Genomic DNA, 27,753 nt, shown 5'->3' with positions numbered 1-27,753 from the left:
CACACTGTGCTTTGCTTCTCAGTGTGTGCAGATCAGTACTGAGATGGATGAGATGGTGGGGAGAGAGGACAGTGGTTTAAGGTCTGAAGTTAAAACTTGTCTGTGAATCACGATGTAGTTCAGTGGTTGTATTTACTTTTAGAATGGACAGGTGCTTAAAGACAAATGCTCCAGGGGATTACAGTTGGGTTGGCCAAAAAATTCTTTCAGCTTATGGGAAAACTTGAATGAACTTTTTGCCAAGCCAATGTTTTTCTTTTAACCAATTAAAACATAGTATTGTGGAAGGATGGCACTGAAAACAAAACGCCTTTAATACCATATTAGGACATTGTTAATGCTCAGTAAATGATATAAATGTTCAAAGTGATCCTTGAGATAGACAAGACCCTACAACCTCAAGGAATATGTGCCTCATGGTTTGGGTGAGGTAAACTTGGACTTGAGCCCAAAACATAAGATATTTTATAGTCACTCAGCAAGTAATTGTTGCCCAGCAAGTAATTGTTGCCCAGCAAGTAACTTGCCCGGGGCACATCTGATAAATGCTTTCTAAGAAAGGATCATCCCCTTCCTGTGGAACAGAACCTGGGGCCTTGCATCTGGGCTGGAGCTGCCAGAGCTCCAAGAGCACACCCTTCCCTGGGCTGCCCCCTCCCCATAGGCCAGGTCATCCAGGCCAGACCCCTACATGGGAGGAGCTTCATCTTCACCATGAATTCTGTGCACCCTCCGTGCTGGTTTCTGTCCTGGCTGTGGGGGTGGTTTGCTGGTTGAAGGGGGATCCTTGGTAGCCTGGCATTGGCAGAGGGTGGAGGAGGGGATGTGCAGGGAAAACTAAAGACAGAAAGCTGTGAGGTCAGTGACCTCCATGACCCTGAAGATCCTGGGTCAAAATCCCCCAGAGGACAGTCCACCTGGGGACACAGTGCCGTCAGCCCCCTGTTCTGGCTGAGCCTGCTGGGGGTCTGCTGCAGGCCCCCCTGGGTGGCTCGTGCTCTCCGTGGTCCCTTAGTGCTGCCTTAGGGACACGGGCGGCCTGTGAGTGTGTGAGAGCAGGAGGGATGGAAGATGCAGTTGCTGTAAAAGGGGTGTTTTAGGTGGAGAAGGTGTGAGCTGTCATCAGTCCATCGTGTTGGGGTGAGGTGAGTGGGCCAGGTGGTTTACAGGTGGGTGGCATGGCTCTTGTTTAAAGGCTGTGCTATACTGAAGGGCACTGCAGGCAGTGGGCAGCTGGGCAGGTGAAGTCTGCCCCACACAAATGGAGAGACAGAGAATCTGTCAGCTCCCAGGTGACTGGGTGGTCCTGGGAGATGGAGTTCTCATTGATGACAAAGGTGAGTTGACAATTGTGCCATAGGGTGGGGACAGGTATGTGGGGCAGAGTGCCACCTTAGAGAGGGCTCTGACCACCAAGATGCTGCAGTGCCTTGTGAAGGGTGGGGTGGAATGTTGATTCCAAAGTTGTCCAGCCCCAGGAGCAGTTCCTGCTGGGGATCCAAGATGGCCAGGCCTGGGGCTGTGGAAGGTGTCAGTTGGTAGAGCCCTGGCCCCTTCTTCAGGAGGCTGGTTGTGGGGCAGCCATGGTAGAGAAGAGGGGAGTCGAGGACCTTGAAAACAAGGGACCTCATCCTCTGTAGTACTAGAAGTTCCAATAGCAGTAACAGGGGCTCATACTCACTAGTTGTGGTGGTGGCAACAACAGTACTATTAGTAGTGCAGCAGTAACAATAGTAAGTACTCAAAAAAAGTTATGCATTAGGAACTGCTATGAGCACTTTATATGTAATATCACTTTTATTCCTTTGGCTGACTCAATGAAGTTGTAGGTTTCAGTATTACCCTCATTTTAGAAGATAGGACATGGTCCAAGTAGTTCCATATGATGCCTGTGGTCACACGGAGCATAAAGAACAACCTGAGGTTCCGCTTCAGGCACTCTGACTTACGAGCCTGTTCATCTTAATGACTGAGAGCTTGTCCAGGGTCAGAAAGGCTTGTCTTTAGAGCTTTGTATTTATGGTTTCAGACACATGCATCCTGAACTATGTCTAAAGATAATAAATAGGATGCCAAGAACTTCCTGGAGCAGGAAGTCAGATTTGGGATCATAAATGAGGGTAGAGTTCAGGTGTCCATGTCCTCGGGTCCCAGATTTTCCCAGGATGCTGACACCAGCAGCAACATTATGCTGTGTTCAGATGGACCAGGAGCCCTTTAACCTTGCCCTCATTACCATCCCGAAGTGGTGATAATTTTAGATAGTGGAAGATCTAAACTCAACTCAGGATTCTCTAAAATGTGAACACATTTAGTCTGTGACCTCCTGCCCTCTTTTAATTCCTCTGGTGCACAGGACAACTCAGGGGTTACCCATGGTTCCCAGACAGTGCTGTGACCAACAACAGTGCAAACCCTCCTGGCAGCACCAGTGGGAAGAGGCAGGATGATGCGAGTCCAGGGCAAGGCTTTTGGGGTTAGGACTTCAAAGTGTGAAACCTCTGTCCTGTGAGAATTCAGGAGTGATCATAATGCTGAGGAAACAAGTACCAGGCTAATGTTCAACCTGGAGCCCATGCGGGTCACCCTAATTAGAACAGAACAGCCAGCGAGTTCCCAGCAACCTGGCCCCTGTGTGCACCTCCATGGGGGATCTTGGGTGAGGAGAACAGGTTTCCGCCTGTCCACAGCCCTCAGGGTGGACAGGAGGGGCCTGAAGACACTTCCTGGACGAGAGACACAGAGACTACTCCCAGGTCATCAGGGCTTCTCGGTGGATGATGAGGTCTCCACCTGCTGATGTGTAAATGGGGTGATCTTGAAGAGCCTCAGCAGTAATGACTCTGTTTCCCCTGAGTGGGGAGGAATGGACAGGGTTTACATCTTCTTCCTGGGATCCTTAGAAATGGCTGGAGTTGTCTAATCACTGACCTTTGTCCAAGGCCACTTTTGTTGGTTGTCTTTGTTTTAGGTGGGCTTCCTGGTGGCTCAGAGGTTAAAGCATCTGCCTCCGATGTGGGAGACCTGGATTTGATCCCTGGGTCGGGAAGAACCGCTGGAGAAGGAAATGGCAACCCACTCCAGTATTCTTGTCTGGAGAATCCCATGGACGGAGAAGCCTGGTAGGCTACAGTCCACAGGGTCACAAAGAGTCGGACATGACTGAGAGACTTCACTTTCCTTTCTGCTGACCCTGCCCTATAAATATTGGGATAGCCAAGAAATGGGTGTGTTTGTTTCACACACACACTGTGAAATTTGTTTGTTTTAGGTAGAGGCTATCAGTTCAGTTCAGTTCAGTTGCTCAGTAGTGTCTGACTCTCTGTGACCCCATGAATCACAGCACTCCAGGCCTCCCTGTCCACCACCAACTCGTGAAGTTCACTCAAACTCATGTCCATTGAGTCAGTGATGTCATCCAGCCATCTCATCCTCTGTCGTCCCCTTCTCCTCCTGCCCCAATCCCTCCCAGCATCAGGTCTTTTCTAATGAGTCAACTCTTCGCATGAGGTGGCCAAAGTATTGAGTTTCAGCTTCAGCATCAGTCCTTCCAGTGAACACCCAGGACTGATCTCCTTTAGGATGGACTGGTGGGAGCTGCTTGTAGTCCAAGGGACTTGCAAGAGTCTTCTCCAACACCACAGTTCAAAAGCATCAGTTCTTCGGTGCTCAGCTTTCTTCACAGTCCAACTCTCACATTCATACATGACCACTGGAAAAACCATAGCCTTGGCTAGACGGACCTTTGTTGGCACAGTAATGTCTCTGCTTTTAATACACTATCTAGGTTGGTCACCGGAGAAGACAATGGCACCCCAGTCTAGTACTCTTGCCTGGAAAATCCCATGGACGGCAGAGCCTGGTAGGCTCCAGTCCATGGGGTTGCTAAGATTCGGACAGGACTGAGCGACTTCCCTTTCACTTTTCACTTTCACGCATTGGAGAAGGAAATGGCAACCCACTCAAGTGTTCTTGTCTGGAGAATCCTGGGGACAGGGGAGCCTGGTGGGCTGCCGTCTATGGGGTCGCTGAGAGTTGGACATGACTGAAGCGACTTAGCAGCAGCAGGTTGGTCATAACTTTCCTTCAAAGGAGTAAGCATCTTTTAATTTCATGGCTGCAATCACCATCTGCAGTGATTTTGGAGACTCAAAAAATAAAGTCTGACACTGTTTCCACTGTTTCCTATCTATTTCCCATGAAGTGATGGGACCGGATGCCATGATCTTCGCTTTTCTGAATGTTGAGCTTTAAGCCAACTTTTTCACTCTCCTCTTTCACTTTCATCAAGAGGCTTTTTAATTCCTCTTCACTTTCTGCCATAAGGGTGGTGTCATCTGCATATCTGAGGTTATTGATATATTTCCCAGCAATCTTGATTCCAGCTTGTGCTTCTTCCAGCCCAGCATTTCTCATGATATACTCTGCATGTAAGTTAAATAAGCAGGGTGACAATATACAGCCTTGACGTACTCCTTTTCTATTTGGAACCAGTCTGTTGTTCCGTGTCCAGTTCTAACTGTTGCTTCCTGACCTGCATATAAGTTTTTCAAGAGGCAGGTCAGGTGGTCTGGTATTCCCATTTCTTTCAGAATTTTCCACAGTTTATTGTGATCCACACAGTCAAAGGCTTTGGCGTAGTTAATAAAGCAGAAATAGATGTTTTTCTGGAATTCTCTTGCTTTTTCAGTGATCCATCAGACGTTGGCAATTTGATCTCTGGTTCCTCTGCCTCTTCTAAAACCAGCTTGAACATCTGGAAGTTCACGGTTCATGTATTGCTGAAGCCTGGCTTGGAGAATTTTGAGCATTACTTTACTAGACTGTGAGACAAGTTTAGTTATGTGGTAGTTTGAACATTCTTTGGCATTGCCTTTCTTTGGGATTGGAATGAAAACTGACTCTTTCCAGTCCTGTGGCCACTGCTGAGTTTTCCAAGTTTGCTGGCATATTTAGTGCAGCACTTTCACAGCATCATCTTTCAGGATTTGAAATAGCTCAACTGGAATTCCATCACATCCTCTAGCTTTGTTCATGGTGATGCTTTCTAAGGCCCACTTGACTTCACATTCCAAGATGTCTGGCTCTAGGTGAGTGATCACACCATTGTGATTATCTGGGTTGGTAGAGGCTATAGGAAGGCACATATTTGTGTAAATCTTCACTTTGGAGATCAACTGATGGGTAGAAAATAGAGTCCTCTGCGTCCCAAAGTGGGCTTTGTGCCTCGACTCATGGTTGTTTCCCCAAGAGCTGAGTGGTCTTTGCATTTATTTTCCAACCCTTTCTTCCATGTGTCCATCACTTCTGCTCAACCTGGCAGGCTGAGGAGTGGCTGCTGGTGGCAGAGATACTGTGGGCTGAGAGCAAGCACTGAGGACCCCACAGCAAGGGAGAGGAGGAGGGGGCACTGAGCCAAGTGGACGGGGACCTGTAGAACAGACCTGCCATGTGCACCCTGCTGGTTCCTGACAGCATTGCATGAGCCATTAGATATTAGTAGTATCCTCAGTGATCACCTTGGGACATATATGAGGGTGATGCTTTTCAATTCATTAAAAAAAAACTGTATTTTTACTGTCTCATTGAAAAATTATTTTTTTTAAATTGAAGTATGATTGACTTACAGTATTATATTAGTTTCAAGTGTATAGCATAGTAATTCAATATTTTTGTACATTATAAAATGATCACCCAGATCAGTCTAGTTACCCTCGGTCACCATACAAAGTTTTCCAATGTTATTGACTATATTTCCTATCTTGTACATTACATTCCCACAACTTATTTGTTTTATAACTGGAAGTTTGTGCCTCTTAATCTCCCTTACCTATTTCACTCATCCTCTAATCCCCCTCAATCCATTTTCTTTAATAATCAAGGAAAGAGGTGACTACTTTTTTAAAAAAGATTGCCTTCATCATGGTTAAAAATTAAAAATTCTGCTTAGAAGTGAAACTTTTAATTTCTGTTCAGAAAAGTTGGCTTCTAGAAGTGACTTTTCTCAAGAGTTCTTATTCTGCATGATGGCCTGTAAACAGCAATGAGTTTTCTAAGCCCTTTGTGAAACCAGCCTCTGCCATTAAGGATAGAATAGGTTTCTTCCCAGGACTCCTGTCTTTTGTGTATACTGTAGACATCTTTGCTAATTTTTTTGCTTTCTGGTGTGACAACAAGTTTCTGGTTTATCTTTACACACACAAAAAGCTGTGCATCCTTAAGTACAAATTTGCTCCAGCCCTGGAATCTCAATTTCTCCAAGCAGCCCTTGGCTCCTTCTAGTGGGAAATGGTATTTAGATTCTATGGCCTGGGCACTAGGGGTGCTCATTGCTGTTGGGTTGGCTAGTGTTTCTCAGTTTTTTCATTGAATAAAGCTAGAATACATTGTTTACGATGAACAGATGCTGAGTTTATATGGGTATTTCCAATCTAAATCTGATTCAGGACAGTAGTGCTTTTGCTTTATCTTTTTACTCTTAGATTGGTATCTCTTTTCCTCTCATCATCTATTCTTTTTTCTGCCATGCCTAATGGTGGCTCAGATGGTAAAGAGTCTGCCTGCAGTGCAAGAGACTCACATTCAATCCTTAGGTTGGGAAGGTCCCCTGGAGGAGGGCATGGCAACCCACTCCAGTATTCTTGCCTGGAAAATTCCATGGACAGAGGAGCCTGGCAGGCTAGTCGCAAAAAATTGGACACGACTGAGCGACTTCACTTAATCCCAGTTCTCAATGATACCAACATAATTAGTAATTTAAAAATCTTATAGTATCAACACTATTAAACATAATGTGATTTTGGAAGCTTTTTTTGTTGTCTTTGTTGCTGTTCATATTGTTCTTAGATAGGCATATCACACAGGGAATGTGTTTTCAAATAATTTTTTAAAAAACCACTTTTAATAATTCTTTTTTGTATAACTTTGCCAATCTACTGGATGGATATAGCTTTTGTTTCATTTTACTCTGAAATTTAAGGAATTGATTTTGAAAACTTGATTGTTTTGTAATTACAATTCTGTATAATGTTTTCACAATTTCAATTTCAAATCAATAAAAGAGGCTATTTTTAAAGAAGATCGGTATCCTTGTTGCATTCTAATTCTTCCCCCTCTTTAGATGTAACATTACAAATTTTGATTCATATTTTTATTTTGTAAATATAATATTTTATAAACATTTACTTTTTTCTGTGATGTCAGATGGAAGGTCTGAATTTCATCATTGAAGTCTCATGAGTTTGGGTTCATAAGGAGTTTTCTTAGAAGCATGATATGTAACATGGAACTCGGGTTAAAACCCTCTGTGGTACTTGTAAGTCCTTCAGAGCAGGTTCATGGCCCCTCCACGTCCAGATGCCCTGATGATACAGGAGAACAGCAGATGCTTACATGGGATTAGTTTCTGCATCCAGCATCTTCCAGGGAGAGGGAACTTCAGGGTCCATCTTTAATCAGTTGAACCTAAACCAGTTTTTGGAGGCTTGGCTTCAGGCCTCAGAGTGCTCTTAACCAATCCCAGGTGATGCTAAGATGCAGTCAGGATGTGAGTCAGGAGGAGTGAAGTTATATGTAGAATCCTAATGGTTATTATTTTCCCAGATTCACTGCTTTTCCTCCTTAGCTCTGGATCTGTCTCAGCTCTGCTGTTTGTCACCTGTTCCCCCATTTCTGAAAGTAAATTTCCCCTTAATTTTTCCCACAAGCTCACTTTTTTCTGCTTATATATTTCACTCAAGCGTTTTTTTTCTTTGTCTTATATAGCTTGTTTCTGTTTTCTTCATTTTCTTAATTTTTCTCATGAAGCAGAGTTGGTGGAGTTGGGTAAGAAAACTTTTAAGTGCGTGTGAAAATGTAATGGAGAAACTATACTGACTAGGGAAATTCTAGCACTTAACCCTGTGAGAAGTTCCCCTAAGAAGCAGGAAATGGGGTCCAAAAGTCAAGGGCTATCAGGAGGCTGAATACCAAGGACTCCACCTAGAAATGTCTGCCCCAGAGACTCTGAGATGCTTGTAGAAACTTGACTGAATGTTGTCGTTTTATATTGGACTCTTTTTAAAAATCATGGTTTCATAGTTGTGAAGAATTCTTATGAAGATGTAAGAACCATATTCTCAATTGGTTTGTGGAAAGAATATTCACAAATCAAACTTAGACTGATGTTAAAGATGAAGAGTTTTGGGGAACAATTTTTGATCTTGTGCTTGCTTATCCAGAAAGTTTTAATTTGGCTAGTCTTAAGTTTGATAATGAAGATTTTCTCAGTTGTTTTATTACTCACTAGTTGAGGATTAGGATCAAGAACAGACAGAAGAGTAGAAGCTATAGACCATGAACTGGTATTACTCCTCATTGAGTCTGCTTGCGCAACTGGGTGATTAAAGACTGTCTCTCAGCAGATAAACCCAGACACTTAGGCAGTAATGACCTGCTTTTATTTTGCACTCTTTTTTTGCTGAATTTGTTGCATTTATCAGTATTCTTTTAGGTAGGTGACATTACTCTTACTCCTTCTGTAATTGCAGCGATGTTAGGATCAAATAACTGAGTAACAGACAGCTGAGTAATAGCCAACAAAGGTCCATCTAGCCAAAGCTCTGGTTTTTCCAGTAGTCATGTATGTATGTGAGAGTTGGAATATAAAGAAAGCTGAGGGCCAAATAATTGATGCTTTTGAACTGTGATGTTGGAGAAGACTCTTGAGAGTCTCTTCAACAGAAAGGAGATCCAACCAGTCAATCCTAAAGGAAATCAGTCCTGAATATTCACTGGAAGGACTGATGCTGAAGCTGAAACTCAATATTTTGCCATTTGATGGAAAGAGCTGACTCATGAAACTGGAGCCTATTATACAGAGTGAAGTAAGCCAGAAAGAAAAACACCAATACAGTATACTAACGCATATATATGGAATTTAGAAAGATGGTAACAATAACCCTGTATACGAGACAGAAAAAGAGACACTGATGCATAGAACAGTCTTTTGGACTCTGGGAGAGGGAGAGGGAGGGTGGGATGATTTGGGAGAATGGCATTGAAACATGTATAATATCATATATGAAACTAGTCGCGGTCCAGAATCGATGCACGATACTGGATGCTTGGGGCTGGTGCACTGGGATGACCCAGAGGATGGTACGGGAGGGAGGAGGGAGGAGGGTTCAGGATGGGGAAGATGTGTATACCTGTGGCGGATTCATGTTGATAAATGGCAAAACCAATACAATATTGTCAAGTTAAAAAATTAAATTAAAAATAAATAAAGAAAGAAAAGATCCTGATGCTGGGAAAGATTGAAGACAGGAGGAGAAGGGGATGACAGAGGATGAGATTGTTGGATGACATCACTAACTCAGTGGACATGAGTTTGAGCAGGCTCTGGGGCTCGGTGATGAACTGGGAGGCCTGGCATGCTGCAGTCCATGGGGTCACAAAGAGTTGGATATTACTGAGCTACTGAACTGAACAGACAGCAGTGATTCCCAAAGAGAATCACAGTTTTAGGACACTTTGGGATGGCAGGTGTTACCACTGGGCTTCTGGTGGATAGCCCCAGGTTTGTAGCCTGCAGCACTGGGCTGCCCTTGATCATGTCTGGGCTGGGACGGCCATGTGTAGTTTGACTTTCTTGCTTCTCTGTGTAAGTCTCTAGACTTCTATCTCAGGAAACTGTATAAACTCTGTTTTAAAATCTATGAGGGGCTCTTCTTAAGCTCTTAGTGCCACCAAGTGTGAATGATGGAGCTTGCTGGAAATGTAATAGTGAGCCTTTGTGTTCTTGAGAACTGGTCATCACTCTGATATGGTCATCTTATTCATAATTTTTCCATTAAACAGTCTTCTTTTCTCTGGAGTAGATGAAATCTCCTGTGACCTTGTGGAAGGTAAGGCAGGTATTACAGCCTTTGAACATATGTGTAGAACAAGACAGAAGTTTAGGGCTTCTGTGTCACAGCCTTTTGAGAGATGGGGTCAGCTTTCTGTAAATAATCTGATCAGGCACTAGTTAGTTGAGCAGAAAATGCATTTTAGTTATGCTTCATGTTTTGAATTTTGAATTCTCCTTCTCTTCCTCTTGTGGGTTCTTCAACTTTGTACAGACTGAAGAGAGCTATCAAAATCAAACTCATCAGAGGACTTCCCTGGTGGTCCAGAGGTTAAGACCATTTCCAATGCAGGGCTCACGGGTTTGATCCCTGGTCGGGGAATTAAGATATCACATACCTCAGGGCAACTAAGCTGGTGCTTCCCAAATAGAGAAGTCTGCACGCTAAAATAAAGACCCAACACAGGAAAAAAAAAGTTTCATGCTGGAGATTTCTTGGTGTATGATGTTTTGGAGTCGAGTAGACCAGTTAAAGTTGATAGAGATCAAATCTAGACATTAATTGAGAACAACAATGTTATATCATATGGGAGATAGCCAACATACTCAAACTATCCAAAAAAACCAAACATTGAAAGTCATTGCACCATCTTGGTTATATTAATCACTTTGATGATTGGTTTCCACCAAAGTTAAATTCAGTTCGGTGGCTCAGTCGTCTCTGACTCTGCGATCCCATGGACTGCAGCACGCCAGCCTCCCTGTCCATCACCAACTCCCAGAGTTTACCCAAACTCATGTCCATTGAGTCAGTAATGTCATCCACCATCTCATCCTCTGTTGTCCCCTTCTCCTCCTGCCTTCAATCTTTCCCAGCATCAGGGTCTTTTCCAATGAGTCAGTTCTTCCCATCAGGTGGCCAAAGTATTGGTTTCAGCTTCAGCACCACTCCTTCCAAGGAACACCCAGGACTGATCTCCTTTAGGATGGACTGGTTGGATCTCCTTGCTGTCCAAGGGACTCTCAAGAGTCTTCTCAACACTACAGTTCAAAACGTTAATTCTTTAGCGTTCAGCTTTATTTATAGCTCAATTCTCACATCCAAAAATAACTACTGGAAAACCAATAGCCTTGACTAGACAGACATTTTTTGGCAAAGTAATGTCTCTGCTTTTTAATATGCTGTCTAGGTTGGTCATAACTTTCCTTCCAAGGAGTAAGTGTCTTTTAATTTCATGGCTGCAGTCACCATCTGCAGTGATTTTGGAGCACAAAAAAATAAAGTCAGCCGTTGTTTCCACTGTTTCCCCATCTATTTGCCACGAAGTGATGGGACCGGATGCCATGATTTTAGTTTTTTTTTTTTATCAGTGAGAAAGACAATGAATTATTTATTACAAAACATTATGATAAGAACTGTGAGTAAACAGAACATGAGGAGAAGAGGTAATCTAGAGAAGGTGGGTTTAACCTAAAGGATCCATGCACAGAAGTTAGGGTCTGTGGTCTTGTAGGGAAAAACTCTCATGTTATTTTCACTAATCTCTTAAAAATATCATTCCCTTCAGTTTATTAGTATAGACAATATATCAGAGTAGCATCTCTGTTTTAACAGTATCTCTGTTTTGTCACCAACATGGATCACGGGCCCTTTCATATCACATAAAATTTTGAAATATTATTGGGACATTTCCTTATTTTTATTTTATTTTTTAAAATATAAATTTATTCATTTTTATTGGAGGTTAATTACGTTACAATATTGTATTGGTTTTTGCCATACATCAACATGAATCCACCACAGGTATACACGTGTTCCCCATCCCGAACCCCCTCCTTCCTACCTCCCAGTACCATTCCTCTGGGTCATCGTGAGTGAACCAGCCCTAAGCAACTAGTATCATGCATCAAACTTGGACTGGCAATTGTTTCATATATGATATTATACATGATTCAATGCCATTCTCCAAAACCATCCCACCCTCTCCCTCTCCCACAGAGTCCAAAAGACTGTTCTATACATCTGTGTCTCTTTTGCTGTCTCGCATACAGGGTTATCGTTACTATCTTTCTAAATTCCATATATATGCATTAGTATACTGTATTGGTGTTTTTCTTTCTGGCTTACTTCACTCTGTATAATAGGCTCCAGTTTCATCCACCTCATTAGAACTAATTCAAATGTATTCTTTTTAATGGTTCCATTGTGTATATGTACCACAGCTTTCTTATCCATTCATCTGCTGATGGACATCTAGGTTGCTTCCATGTCCTGTCTATTATAAATAGTGCTCTGATGAACATTGGGGTACACGTGTCTCTTTCAATTCTGGTTTCCTCGGTATGTATGCCCAGAAGTGGGATTGCTGGATCATAAGGCAGTTCTATTTCCATTTTTTTAAGCAATCTTCACAGTGTTAAGATTTTAGTTTTCTGAATGTTGAGCTTTAAGCCAGTGTTTTTCACTCTCCTCTTTCACTTGCATCAAGAGGCTCTTTAGTTCTTCTTCACTTTCTGCCATAAGGGTTGTGTCATCTGCATATCTGAGGCTATTGATATTTCTCCCAGCAATCTTGATTCCAGCTTGTGCTTCATCCAGCCCAGCATTTCTCATGATGTACTCTGCATGTAAGTTAAATAAGAAGAGTAACAATATACAGCCTTGATGTATTCATTTTCCTATTTGGAACCAGTTTGTTGTTCCATGTCCAGTTCTAACTGTTGCTTCCTGACCTGCATACAGATTTCTAAGGAAGCAGGTCAGGTGGGCTGGTATTCCCATCTCTTTCAGAATTTTCCACAGTTTATTGTGATTCACACAGTCAAAGGCTTTGGCATAGTTAATAAAGCAGAAATAGGTGTTTTTCTGGAACTGTCTTGCTTTTTCGATGATCCATCGGATGTTGGCAATTTGATCTCTGGTTCCTCTGCCTTTTCTAAAACCTGCTTGAACATCTGGAAGTTGACAGTTCACGTATTGTTGAAGCCTGGCTTGGAGAATTTTGAGCATTGCTTTACTAGTGTGTGAAATGAGTACAATTGTCTAGAAGTTTGAACATTCTTTGGCATTGCCTTTCTTAAGATTGGAATGAAAACTGACCTTTTCCAGCCCTGTGGCTACTGCTGAGTTTTCCAAATTTGCTGCCATATTGAGTGCAGCACTTTCACAGCATCATCTTTTAGAACTTGAAATAGCTCAACTGGAATTCCATCCACTCCACTAGCTTTGTTCATAGTGATGCTTCCTAAGGCCCACTTGACTTCACATTCCAGGATGTCTGGCTCTTGGTGAGTAATCACACCATCATGATCATCTAAGTTGAGCGAGGAGAAATACAAAAACCTTCTTGATCATGTTTCTGCATACCATTCTCTACTGAAATGTAACTATTAATAAAATGCTCCTTTTCAAAAACAAATTGTGATGGGTGATGAAAAGTGAATAATGTACACTAATGCTGAATGGAAGAGATCCTGAGGTAAATGAAATTAACCACCACCAACCACACCAAAGTCTAGTATTCATCCAAAGAAGGTGACGTGTATAGGGTGAGACTGGAAGGGAGTCCTCTATTGTGAGCTCCTTTTGGAAAAACAAACATTTAATTCCAATGAGTACTTCTCCCAATTAGGCCAACTTAAAGCAGCTCTTGATGAAGTGTTGGAATTAGTCAACAGAAAATACATAATGTAAGACCATATATTTCTTTGATGACCAGGCAAAAACTGTTACAGCCTGGCCTAGAAATTCTAACTCATCTGCCATATTCACCAGACATTGCACTTTCAGGTTTCCATTTATTTTGTTTTTTACAAAATTCTCTTAATGGAAAAAATTCTAATTCCCCAGAAGACTGTTAAAGGCACCTGAAATAGTTCTTTGCTCAAAAAGATATAAAGTTTTGGGAAGACGGAATTATGAAGTTGCCTAAAAAATGGCAAAAGATAGTGGAACAGAATTTTGAATACATTGTTCAACAAAGTTCTTGGTGAAAATGAAAACTGTATCTCTTATTTTTACTTAAAAATCAAAAGAACTTTTTGGCCAACCCAATACTAAGGCTTTGTCATCTTTGAATGTAAGATTTTGGTTTAACTTAAAACTTTGTCTGGTTGTCTTACTGGAAATAGTGAATCTGTGTATTTTTCCTTTAGATTAGCAATGAGTGTAGCATTTTGTCAAGATGGCTTTTTAACATGCTAATAAAAAAGTTGGCTTAAAGTTCAACATTCAGAAAATGAAAATCATGGCATCTGGTCCCATCACTTCATGGGAAATAGATGGGGAAACAGTGGAAACAGTGTCAGACTTTATTTTTTGAGTCTCCAAAATCACTGCAGATGGTGACTGCAGCCATGAAATTAAAAGACGCTTACTCCTTGGAAGGAAAGTTATGGCCAACATAGATAGCATATTGAAAAGCAGAGACATTACTTTGCCAACTAAGGTCTGTCTAGGCAAGGCTCTGGTTTTTCCAGTGGTCATGTATGGATGTGAGAGTTGGACTCTGAAGAAAGCTGAGCACTGGAGAATTGATGCTTTTGAACTGTGGTGTTGGAGAAGACTCTTGAGAGTCCCTTGGACTGCAAGGAGATCCAACCAGTCCATTCTGAAGGAGATCAGCCCTGGGTGTTCTTTGGAAGGAATGATGCTAAAGCTAAAACTCCAGTATTTTGGCCACCTTGTGCAAAGAGTTGACTCATTGGAAAAGACTCTGACGCTGGGAGGGATTGGGGCTGGAGGAGAAGGGGACAACAGAGGATGAGATGGCTGGATGGCATCACTGCCTTGATGGACATGAGTCTGAGTGAACTCCGGGAGTTGGTGATGGACAGGGAGGCCTGGCGTGCTGTGATTCATGGGGTCTCAAAGAGTCTGACATGACTGAGCGACTGAACTGAACTGAACTGAATAAAAGTAAAGTTTGTGTTAAGAAAAATTGGCATAACTTGTAGCTCTAATTAAGGCTTTTGTTCTTTCAGGAAGGCACCAAGGTGGTTCTGCCCATATTTTTGGGGAAAATTATTAGTTATGTTGAAAATTATGATTCTGCTGCTTTGCACGAAGCCTACGGCTACACAGCAGGGCTGAGCGCCTGCATGCTCATATGGGCCGTTCTGCACCACTTGTGCTTCTACCACATGCAGCGTGTGGGGATGAGGCTGAGAGTAGCCGTGTGCCATATGATCTACCGCAAGGTGAGTGTCGCTCGGTACCACGGTGTGTACCTCCCCTGAAGCATCAGGAACATTTAGTTCTCTGTAAATTAAACATCTTATAACTGGGATCATTTACACCTTCCTAGAGAAGCTTGCTATTTGCATCAGGCCAATTTTGTTGTTGTCATTTAAGCAAACTTTACCAGTGAATAATGAAAAGTTTTGTATTGAGATCGGGTCAGGGCTGCCTTTGATAACTTTTATCCACAGGTTGTTGTGTAATATCCACTCAGCTTGTAATGGAATCTAATTAAAAAATAAGTATAAGAAGTGTCAAGTTGGTTTTCAGTGTTTTCATGCCTTAATCTTGTAGCTGTATTTGTGGCAATTTGTTGTTCATTAAGACCATCTTTTACATCAACTTTGTATTTAAAAGTAAACTTCATTGATCGGATTTATAAAATTAAATCTAGGAGCACAAAATGTATTTGAGAAAGGGAATGATTATATGTTTAAATGACCCATCTAGACATATTGAATGTAATTGTGTGAACTAAAGAAAAATATAAATGGAATCCATGCCAAACATAGATTCTCTCGCTATATTCTATAGCTATGATTGTTTATAATGGTATTAAAGAATAGAGCTGAATGTTGGGGTGAAACTTGAAATCGTATGCTGTTTTTAGTAATTTTGCTGAGAATTTGTTGCTATTCACTTGAGTTATTTTCTTAAATCATTATTTCCTTTGTCTTTAGTATGTATTTTAGTACTTTTAATAAGACCTGATTTGGTGTGTTCGGTGATTTTGTATTGACAAATGCCACAGATTTATTCCATAGTGTACCCTAGTTTAAAAGAAATAAGGATTTTGGGTGATTTTATTAAGGATTTGCCACAGATACACCAGTGTATCTAGTTTAAAAGCAATAAGCTAGTTTTAAAAAATAAGGATTTTAGGTGTTTTTACAGAGAAATTGCCACAGATACACCAGTGTTATAAGCTGAAGGGCTGTTTATAAACTTGATCTTGGATGTCTCTTTGCCCTGGGCTGTTTACTTTTTTCTAGAAAAAAAAATTATATAACTGTTATTTTATAGTTGAAATTTGTAGAGAGAGTAGATCTTAAATGTTCTCACCACACATACAAAAGGGTAATTACATGTGATGATGGCATATGTTTGTTTTTCTACTGTAACTGTTTCCCAATGTTTATTTACATCAAAATATCACATTGCACATATTAAATACATTTAATTTTTACTACAAATAAACAAAATCCTCATTGAAAGCTAAAACCAAAAAATTTAAATGAAAAATATTGCTTCTCTTATTATTTGCTACATATCTAGAGCTTCTGTTTCTTGGGAATACTTTTCTGGGTAAAATGTAGCATGTGTTTTCCCCATCTTTCCTTTAGTAAAATCTTGTTAAATCTTGGGACTGTGAACTCAGGGCCCTGGCATCTCACTGTCTGTGTTTGGCTATGGCACATGAGTCCAGATTCTCCTTGGGTGACATACCCTAGTTAAGTGTCTTCATTGTCAGTCATCATCATATTTGTTATTCTCTTACACCTTCTACCATTTAGCAAGCAAATAGTCACATTTCCCCACAAATTAGCTAGATGTTTATCTTTTTAGAACATGCTTAGCTCCCATAAGTATGCAGGAAATGTCACCAGAACTGCACTGTGAAAACCTTAAGTTAGATTTGAGATGATGGTTTAGTCAAACAAAGCTTTTTCTTTGCTGCATAGGTGAGCCACTGTCCACCTGGTTTTCTTCCTCTTCCCACTAACACTTTGGAATGCCTCTTTTGGGAAATCTGATCTGACCTTGTATGTTGCTTATGTGAATGTGAACATCTCCCAAAATGTTCATTTACTGGCTTAATTGCCTAAAATAATTGTTTCTTTCAAAGTCAGAAACTGTATACATAAGCTGAAATTCCAGAAACATGGAAATTTCCTCATGGAAAGCCTTGCATCTAGATTCCTACTGAGATGGAGAAATAAGACACTTCTTTGCAGGTAACAGGTGGGCTGATTCCTTAGGGCAAAGCTGGGGTTGCCGAGAGGCTCTGAAATGTCCCTGTGAACGTCTGTGTTTCATACTTAGGCTCCACCTCCTGACCCCTGGTCCTGGGGAGAAATCAGATTGGGTGTTAGAAATGGGATGGCTGCTAATTTCAAACTCATAGTTTGTAATTTTGAATATGTATCATGTATAATGGAGAAGGAAATGGCAATCTACTCCAGTGTTCTTGCCTGGGAATTCCATGGACTGAGGAGCCTGAATGGCTACAGTCCATAGGGTCACAAAAAGCAAACGTGACTGAGTGACTAATACACACATCATATATAAAGATGATTTGTCATTTATTTACCTTTCTGCAGCTTTGGTAAAATTGCTTGTGGCTTTGGCTCATTCATTTAAAAAAATGTAGTAAAATATACACAACATAAAATTTACTGCTTTAACTGTTTTTAAGAGCACCATTTACTGACATTAAGTACACTCACATGCTTGTGCAGTCATCACCACTGTCCATCTCCAAAATTTTTTCTTCTTCCCAAACTGAACCTCTGCTCCCATTAAACACTGACTCCCCAGTCCCTCCTCTTAGTCATCACCCTTCTACTGCTTCTTTCTATGAATTTGACTCCTCTAGGTCCCTCATTTAAGCGAAATCATACAATGTTTGTCATTTTGTTTATGCCATGTAAGTACAATGTCTTCAAGATTCATCCATGTTGGAACAGATGTCAGAATTTAAGTCCTTCTTAAGATTGAATCATATTATTTTATATGTATATACAACACTGTGTGTATCTATTTATCTGTTAGTGGACATTTGAGTTGTTTCTACCTTTGACTGTTGTACATAATGGTGCTATGAACATGGTGCACAAACAGTCAGTTCAAATTTGTGCTTTAATTTGAGTACATTCCCGAAGTGAAATCGCTATATTATATGTTATCACGTTTGATCTTTTGAGGAACTGTCATACCCTCTCCCATTGTGACTATATCATTTTATAGTCTCACCTGATCATTGAATTTTTTGTTTAACTTTAGGACTAAATGGAACATTTTTATGAACCATGGTATTTTGTTTGGATCCATGGCTCCAGCTGATGGTCTGTTGAAACAGCTCAAGGTGGTCTGTTCAGGTTTCTCAGTTCTCCAGGGAATTTTTCAGAGCTTTTTATCAAATCAAGGGATTGTACAGCACAGTCTGTGTTTTTTGTAAAGTCAGCAGACTGGCATTAAGAACACAGGTTCCTCACAGGATTAGTGTTTTGAATATTATACTGGTTAGTTTTAGAATGAGGAAACTAAGACCAAAGTGTTTAAATGGTGTCATACCTGGTATTAATGACTGACCAGATTTATAGTCCAAGTCCCCTAATCTCTTTCCTTGAGGCGGCCTCTCCACTCTCATCTTGTTGTTGTTGTTCAGTCACTCAGTCCTGTCCAGCTCTCTGTGACCCCATGGACTGCAGCACACCAGCCTTCCCTGTCCTTCAATATCTCCTGGAGTTTGCTCAAACTCATGTCCATCAAGTCAGGGATGCCATCCAACTATCTGATCCTCTGTTGTCCCTTCTTCTTCCTGCCCTAATTTTTCCCAGCATCAGGTTCTTTTCCAATTTGTCAGCTCTTGGCATCAGGTGGCCAAAGTATTGGAGCTTCAGCTTCAGTATCAGTCCTTACAATGAGTATTCAGAGTTGATTTTCTTTAGGATTGAGTGGTTGGATCTCCTAGCTGTCCAGGGGACTCTCAAGAGTCTTCTCTAGAACCACATTTCAAAAGCATCAGTTCTTCGGTGCTCAGCCTTCTTTATGGTCCAGCTCTCATATCAGTATATGACTACTGGAAAGAATATAGCTTTGACTATATGGACCTTTGTTGGCATAATGATGTCTCTGCTTTTTAATATGCTGTTTAGGTTTTGGCTGAAAATTACTTAGTTGACTTCTAAGTCTAAACCTACATTCGTTTATCCTTCGGACAGGTCCAAGTTCATTGAGAAACAGGGTGGAGGGTTTTGCTTCTGTCTCCTGCTCCTCCTTTTGCTGTCCTTGTAAGCAGGGCTGCCGCCACATTGAATTGTCTAAGGATGAACATGGGTCCCCAAAGCCCTGCTGTCAGGCATCATCCTGCTCGTCCCTGACACCACACAAGACCCCATGAAAATGCACTCCATTTTGCTATGTTCTCAGACTGACTTGGTATCACTGTAGGAATCCGATTCTCTGTATCTTTCTCTCATTTCAGTCACTTTGCCTGAGTAGCTCAGCCATGGGGAAGACCACCACAGGCCAGATAGTCAACCTGCTGTCCAACGATGTGAACAGGTTTGATCAGGTGAGCTGCCCCTGAGGGATCCTCTTCCATTTCCCATCCTTCTTCTTACTGGATTTAGCTTATTGGGATGCCAGGTGCCAGGGTTTGGTGTCAGTCAGTGTTCTGTTGAGGACATAAGACAAGGGTTCTCTTTATCCAACGCTCATTTCCTCTGTGTGCAGCTTAGATGTGATAATATGTTTTGTCCTGTAGATGAGGATTTTGTTTTTCTGACAAGGTCTGCAACATACTTCAGTAATAGACAGGCAGCAGTGTTCTTGCCCAGCTTGGTTAGGGTTCCTGGGGTCCTCCTGGAGTGGTCCTTCTTGGCACGTGGTGTTGGTGTTGCTGGACTGTATTCCTCCTCCTCCGGATGATGAAGGCCTGGTGGGCAGGGATTGTTCTTTCTCCTGCACCCTGTTCAGTGCTGCTGCATAGGGAGCCTTTGAGGAATAATGCCAAGTGGGTGGTCTCCAGCTTTGCACAACCTCCTCTCTGCTGTCCCATCATACCCATTTCACACTTACCTTATGAATAGATCACATTACCCAGGGTGTTGCAGCTGTTGGCCAGATCTGCATAGACCACTTCTCTTTCCTGGATGATCCTGGCCTTTAAGTTTGGGGGCTTCCCTTGTGGCTAAGGTGGTAAAGAGCCCACCTGCACCACAGGAGGCCTGTTTTCTATCTCTGGGTCAGGAAGAGTCCCTATAGAAGGAAATGGCACCCCACTCCAGTATCCTTGCCTGGGGAATTCCATGGACAGGGGAGCCTGGTGGGCTACAATCCATGGGGTCGCAAAGAGTCAGACATGACTAAGCAACTAACACTTTCACTTTTCTTTCAATTATTCATTCATCAAACATAACGTAAGGCCTCTACTTAATTTGAAGGATGAATAAGTCTTAATTTCTGTCCTGGAAAGGCCACAGCCTGTCTGGAAGGTAAATACACGAGTAATTATCAGAGAGTGTGGTAGGTACCATAATATAGGCTCTTCTGAGGAGATAGGGGCTGAATTTTGGGACAGAGAGAGTTTGGGGAACCCCTGAGCTCATCTGTGTTGTGGAAAAAATCAACATCTTCCTTCAGTGTGACTGGTCAGGTTCTCCTGGGACCTAACTGAGGCTGACCCTGTGCTACCCCGGAACAGTGTCATCTGGGGTGGACACTTGGATTTCTGCTTCATCAGGTTTAAAACTCACTGAGATCACTTCCTTTTAGATTCCTGTTTGTTCCTTCAGAGAAGATTGTTTGTATGCTGTCTCCTTACTGGTTTTGACTTTATACAGTCCTAAGAAGGCTTTGTCTTTCTCTTTTAAGGTAACAACGTTCTTGCACTATCTGTGGGTGGGGCCACTGCAGGCTATCGCAGTGACTGCCCTGCTCTGGATGGAAATAGGAATATCGTGTCTTGCTGGGATGATGGTTCTCATTATTCTTCTGCTTTTGCAAAGCTGCACTGGAAATTCATTTTCATCACTCAGGTAAGGGAAACACTGGTTTAAAAAATAGGTGATATGTGCTTGGTAGCATTCACCATTTGCTTAATGCTTCTGTTCAAAAACAAAACCAATGCCTTTTCTAGTCTCTTCTTTGCATGTATTGTAGGCCCTTCAGGCTTAGCCAGTGGAGGCTCCAGGCCTAAGCTGCAGGCTGATTTTGAAGGGAAAAAGGTGACGGCACTCACTGGCTCCTCCCAGCACCATACCTGAATAAGTGGAATGTCCTTGAGCAGAAGTTACCTATATTGAAGTTATTTAAGCATTATTAAATAGTAATAATCCTATAGGCTCAATTTTAGCTGCATGTATTTTTGTTATGATTGTAGTAGAGCAATTTTCAGGTACCTATGTTCATGTCTTGTTTCAGTTCAGTGTTTCCATTAACTTATAAGAGCCTCAAGGACAAAGTCAGTCTTAATTAACTAGGTCTTTATACAGCCCCACAGTCCCAGCAGCATATGTGATAGAACAGTGGCTGGTGATGAAGGGCCTAATGGTGATGAGATAGACCTGAAGCAGGTCCCAGAGGGTTGGAGGTGGGTCATTGTCCACATTGTCAAGTGATGGAGATATGCTGTTTGAAGTTTTTTTCCTTGAGGTTTTTCTTTTTTTTTTGTTGTGATTTTACATGTGATAGTTTTGTTTATTCAAAATTTCTTTCCTGTCTTGCTGTGGAGAGATGTTCCTTACCCTTCGAGGCCCTGTTCCAGTGCTGCCAGGTCTCTGAAGCTCTTGCTCTCCTTTCCCAGTGGAATTAACAGCCCGATCTTTCCTGCTCCCCAGCACTTCACTCCTATTTTATCACAGCACAGACACTGTCTTCCCATTAGATTCAGTGTCTTTTGCCTTCCCTGCCCAACTTCGGCCTCCTTGGGCGGAGAGTTTGTACCTGACTACTTTGGGTCTTCCTCAGCCAGTACTGCAAGTTCTCCAAGTTACTCCTTGAGTAGGGCTGAATGGTTGACTTCCTAGAAGTATTTGCACTTGGAGAAGGTTCTCCTGTGATGTCAGCACAGAAGAGCTGTAGGGAATCATCAATCCCTGGTCCCTCCCTGTGCCCCCTGCTGCTTCTGCAGCTGCTGAAGAAAGTTGGGCTGTGGTCACTGAGGCTCATCTCGTCTGTCCCCTCAGGAGTAAGACTGCAGCTCTCACAGACGACAGGATCAGGACCATGAGTGAAGTCATAACTGGCATCAGAACAGTAAAAATGAATGCTTGGGAAAAGTCATTTATAGACCTTATTACCAGACTGAGAAGGTAAGTTTTTGTGCATATCACACCATATTTTTGTACTTTCCCCTCTATTTTTACTGACTGAAATTAGAAGTCTTACCAAGTTTTCACATGAAGATGAGCTTAAATACTATGAACTCCATACCTTACATGTGGCAGGAGGGTTAAGTGGAAGAGGGGAAATGTCGTTTTAACCTGCTGTTCCACTTACAATCTTCTTAAAGTAAAAATTATATATGCTTCTGAAGACAAACAGATAGCCAATAAACACATGAAAAATGCTCAACATCACTCTTTCTTAGAGAAATTCAAATCAAGGCTACAATGAAGTATCACCTCACACTGGTAGGCATGGCCATCAACAAAAAGTCTACAAACAGTACCCTCCTGCACTGTGGTAGGAGTGCAAATTGGCACACCTATTGTGGAAAATAGGCCAGATATTCCTTAGAAAATTAGGAATAAATCCACCATATGACACAGCCATCCCACTACTGGGCATATGCCCTGAGCAAACCAGAATTCAAAAAGACACATGTACCTCAATGCTCATTGCAGCACTATTTACAATAGCCAGGACATGTGCTTCCATAGGGGCCATGGTGCCTGCCTCTGTCTAATGTCTTGAGTACCTCACAATTTTGGGGTGTCTTATTTTCTTCCCCACAAATTCATGAGCTCCTGGAGGGTATGGACTGTGTCTCTCTGTCATCAGTGGGGAGCCTGGCCCAGGACTTGTGGTTATGAATGCTTGTTGAAAGAATGTTCAAACCCAGTCCAGTTGACCCACAGTGTTTAAAATGTGACACTAAGCCTCAGTTTAGTTGGAAGAGTGAAGAGTGAAATGGTTATAAAGTGTGTGGTCCTGGTGTTGGGATGGAGCCTTGGATATGCACTGTGTAATACCTCCATGTGAAGACTTGAATATCGATGCTTCTTTTAAAACCTCTTTCTTACTCTCCTATTCAGGAGGAAATTTCCAAGATTCTGAAAAGTTCCTTCCTAAGGGCATGAATTTGGCATCATTTTTTGCTGTGAGCAAAGTCATGATTTTTGTCACCTTCATCACCAATGAGCTCCTTGACAACCAGATCACAGCCAGCCAAGTGTTTGTGGTGGTGACGCTATTCGAGGCTCTGCGGTTCTCAAGCACCCTCTACTTCCCCATGGCCATTGAGAAGGTGTCAGAGGCTGCCGTTAGCATCCAAAGAATCAAGGTTTGGAGACAAATAATTTTTTTTTCAGTTTTCGGTGGATTTTTTGTAAAATGCCCTTTTGTTTGGTATCACTGTGTTCCAGTTAGGAGATATTTAGCTCTCTCAGTGCCAAAGCTGGCAGTCTTCCCAGAATGTTGTAGATACTCCCTTTTCTTCTTAGGTAGAGTGCATTACAGATATCATAAGAATGGTTCTCTTGTAGGGACAGTAGTATATATAAGTAGCAGTAGCACAGAGCTCTTGTGTAGTGATGCCTGCAGAGTGACTACAATGTGTAAAAGCAGGAGAAGCATCTCCTGTGCTGACTCCAGTGACCAGGAAGTGACTGTGCAGTCCTGGGGTACAGGATTCCTCTCTGGGCCGGGAGGGGAGGAACTTGCTGAGAGCTCCCTGCTCCTTGGACAGGAAGAATGGCCTCAGATTCACTTAATTCTCTGTGTTCAAAAATGAGTTCTTTCCTCTACAGATGTTTTGCTTGTTTGTGTCTGAGCCTGCCTTTTGGATCTGCCGTTTTGACACTGTACCTTTTCATTTACTGCTTAATCCTTTCTCTCTAGTTGTCCCTCTTCTTTTCAAATTTGTAATCCCCACCATTATGTGAACTAAGAACTTCCACATGTACAAGCTGGATCTAGAGAAGGCAGAGGAACCAGAAATCACACTGTTAGCATCCATTGGATCATTGAGAAAGCAAGAGAATTCCAGAAAAAAACATCTACTTCCTCTTCATTGACTATGCTAAAGCTTTTTACTGTGTGGATCACAACAAACTGGGAAACTCTGAAAGAGATGGATATCAAACCACCTGACCTGCCTCTGAGAAACCTTTATGTAGGTAAAGAAGCAACAGTTAGAACCAGACCTGGAGCAATGGACTAGTTCCAAATTGGGAAAGGAGTATGTCAAAGCTGTTTATTATCACCTTGCTTGTTTAACTTATATGCAGAGTACATTATATGAAGTGGGGTAACCTAGATGAAGCTTAAGCTGGAATCAAGATTCCTGGCAGAAATATCAATAACCCCAGATACACAGATGATACCACCCTTATGGCAGAAAGTGAACTAAAGAGCCTCTTGATGAAAGTGAAAGAGGAGAGTGAAAAAGCCGGGCTTAAGACTCAACATTCAAAAAACTAAAATCATGACATCTGGTTTCATCACCTCATGGCAATAGATGGAGAAACAGTGGAAACAGTGGAAGACTTTATTTTTTAGGCTCCAAAATCACTGCAGATGATGAGTGCAGCCATGAAATTAAAAGATGCTTAGTCCTTGGAAGGAAAGTTATGACCAACCTAGATAGTATATTAAAAAGCAGAGACATTGCTTTATGACAAAGGTCCGTATAGTCAAAGCTATAATTTTTCCACTTGTCGTGTATGGATGTGAGAGTTGTAACATAAATAAGGCTGAGCATGGAAGAAATGATGCTTTGGAATTTGTAGTGCTGGAGAAGATTCTTGAGAGTCCCTTGGGCTGTAAAGAGTTCAAACCAGCTAATCCTAAAGGAAATCAACCTGACTATTCAATGGAAGGACCGGTGCTGAAGCTGAAGCTTCAATACTTTCTTTGGCCACCTGATGCCAGGAACAGACTCATTGGAAAAGACCCTGATGCTGAGAAAGATTGAAGGCAGGAAGAAAAGGGGACAACAGAGGATGAGATGGTTAGATAGTGTCACTGACTCAATCAACATGAATTTGAGCAAACTTGGAGATAGTGGAGGACAGGGGCCTGGAGTGCTATAGTCCTTGGGATTGCAGAGTCAGGCACAGCTTAGTGACTGGACAGCAAGAAATACACTATATTATATGATTTTATTGATATATACTATGTGTTGCCCTAAAGGTCTGGGAGTGAGTGACAAGAATGAAAACAGAACACGAAATCTGGTACAATCGCTCAGGGGACCTGCAGCATCTATTGGACTGAGGTGCAGAGTCCACTCTGAGTCCAGCTTTTATTTCTAATTGCAGACTACAAACCTTCTTTGATCTTTCTTTCCCAAGACACTACACTGACATAGCCCAGATCTCCCTGTTTTTACTCCAGGCTGTTCCCTTCTGGGAAAGTCTCGGGAACAATCAGCAAATGCATAGGCAATGTTCATACCTGACTTTGACCTGGTGTTCCAAGGTCCATGCTTTCATGATCCCAGTCACACTCCCTTCTGGGTCTGGCCTTGGGGTCTGTAAAAGGCTATTATTCTAAGAAAAACATGAAGAATAATCATAATACAGTTTCTAACATACGCTGTTTTTCCAAGTGCTATTTCTGTTTAATTTCTCGAGACTGTGAAAGCACATTGTTAGGAATTCCCACTGCAACCATGAGCTATAATAATAGTGTATGTTATTCCATATATTATTTAATATGTTCTGATACAAACTAATACTTTAAGTACAGTTAGTAAAATAGTGGACTGTTCAAAGTTTGTAAATACCAGGAAAGCAATTCTTTTGTTTGTGCTTTCTTCCTGAAGCTTAACAATCTGTTTTTTCCCTCTTTTCTGTAGAATTTTTTACTACTTGATGAAATACCACAGCTCAACACTCAGCTGCCATCATGTGGTGAAATGATGGTGGACATGCAAGATTTCACTGCTTTTTGGAATAAGGTAAGAAATCTTTCATTCCAAGATCCTGAATGCCAGAAGACAACTGTGACATGAATTTATTGGATAATTTTTAGATTTTACCCATGGTGTAAAAATGTGACTTCTTCATGAACCAAAAGTGTTACAAAAAATTTTTTTTTTCAAAATTTGGACTAAGTTTTGTATCTAATGATTAAATATAAAATCCACCTAAGATGTTTGACATGTTGCTCTCACTGTCACTTTCAAGAGAGCTTTCAAAGTGTTAGCACATTTTGAACTTAAAACCCATACATATGTAATGTTAGAATTTATGGAATTGGACAAACAAAGTGCAGTGTGGAATGGGTTAACTAACAAATACACAACTGATTGTTAAAGGCACTTTGGGGAATCAGTGTACATTTTTGCCTTGATTATCAGACCACTGTATTATACATAGAATGAGGCCATGATCTGGATTTTGGCTGTGGGGTAGGGTGGGGTCTCCTGCATCCTGAGCTTCTGGATGGTTCTGGATACTTTAGTGGCAGCCAGGGTAGGAGGGGACAGCAGGTGGGCATAGTGAGCACCAGTGATGCTCAGTTAAAGGACTGCACTTGATGACAAGTTGACAGGGAGAGCTGGTGATTCCCAACACTTGGCTTATTTGTTAAGTTCAGGCAAACAGAAAAAAAAAAGAAAAACAGGTCTCTGCTCTCAAGAAGCTGTCAGTATTGCACACCCAGCACAGCCTCTTTACCAATGGAAATGCTCCCCCCCCCCAGGTTTTGTGGTTCTCTGTGCTCATCCTCCTGTATCAGTGTGGATTAGTCAGGCAAACAGAACCCCACAGTGGAAGAGGAGTTCCATGCAGGGAATTAATTACTTAGGTGATAAAAGTGGAGAAAAAAAACAGAAAGGGCAAAATGGTGGTGTGTGAGACAACCCAGGGGTTGTCAAAGGTGGGAAGCTGCTCCCACCCCAGGGCTGGGGACTCAGGGAGGCGGCACCTCCACCAGAGGGTCCACCCTCCAGAGCAGAGCCCAGGAGCTGGGCTGTCAGAGTGGGGACCACAGAGCACGTGTCCTGACTGTAGACTCACCGTCTATCATGCCTGTGACTCTGTGGTGCCACCTGCATCGTGTTCACCTGCTTCTGACTCAGCAGCTGCTATCCCCACTGACAACACAATGATTTGTTCCCAGATACATGAAACCATGTCCCTGCACCTTCTGTCCATGGAAACTCACACATGGTGCTTGACCTTCCTGATGGTTTCTCCTGCCTTAATATAGTAGATTTGTCTCCTGTTTGGTGTTTCTTGGCATAATGCTCTTGAAACATTTATAGAAAGCACCACTAAAATTCCATTATAAAGTCCACTCTATGTGAATGCTACCACATTCTTTGTATGAAACTCATTAGCAGATTTCTTTAGTTCCCAGTAAACACGTAGATTTATTTTAAATCAATTCGGTATATGATACAGATTGTTTCTGCAGTTTTTAATGAACTGAAATAAAAATATATACAACAGTATCTGCCTGTGCAACAAATGGCTGTAAGGTAGAATAAGGGATTTTAGTTGTACTACAGCCTATGTGAATAAATCAGATGAAAAATCTGAAAAGGTTTCTATATACCTTCTAGAGTAAAAAAAATCCAAATTGTTAATAACTCAAGATACTAAACTGCTAAAGGAAGAGGGGAAAAGGTTGTGAGTTCTGTTGTAAGGCTCTTCTTGTAAAATCTAACTAATTGCATATTATGATTCTGTTAGAGCAGTATTCAAAATTACAGAGATGAGAGCCTTCATCAGCTACATTTTCACAAAAATAGCTACCATGTTAACATTAATGTGTGGCAAGGTTTCCT

General features: G+C 41.8%; 1 pseudogene; it reads left to right on the top strand.

Moving 5' to 3' along the window:
- Positions 1-27,753, top strand: part of LOC102272248 (ATP-binding cassette sub-family C member 4-like) — a 64,499-nt pseudogene that overhangs the window by 12,303 nt on the left and 24,443 nt on the right.

Source organism: Bos mutus, unplaced genomic scaffold (genome assembly GCF_027580195.1).
Source record: "Bos mutus isolate GX-2022 unplaced genomic scaffold, NWIPB_WYAK_1.1 CTG261, whole genome shotgun sequence".
Taxonomy (NCBI): Eukaryota; Metazoa; Chordata; class Mammalia; order Artiodactyla; family Bovidae; genus Bos; species Bos mutus.
The sequence above is the reverse complement of the archived record's forward strand: the minus strand, read 5'-3'. Positions and strand labels throughout refer to the sequence as shown.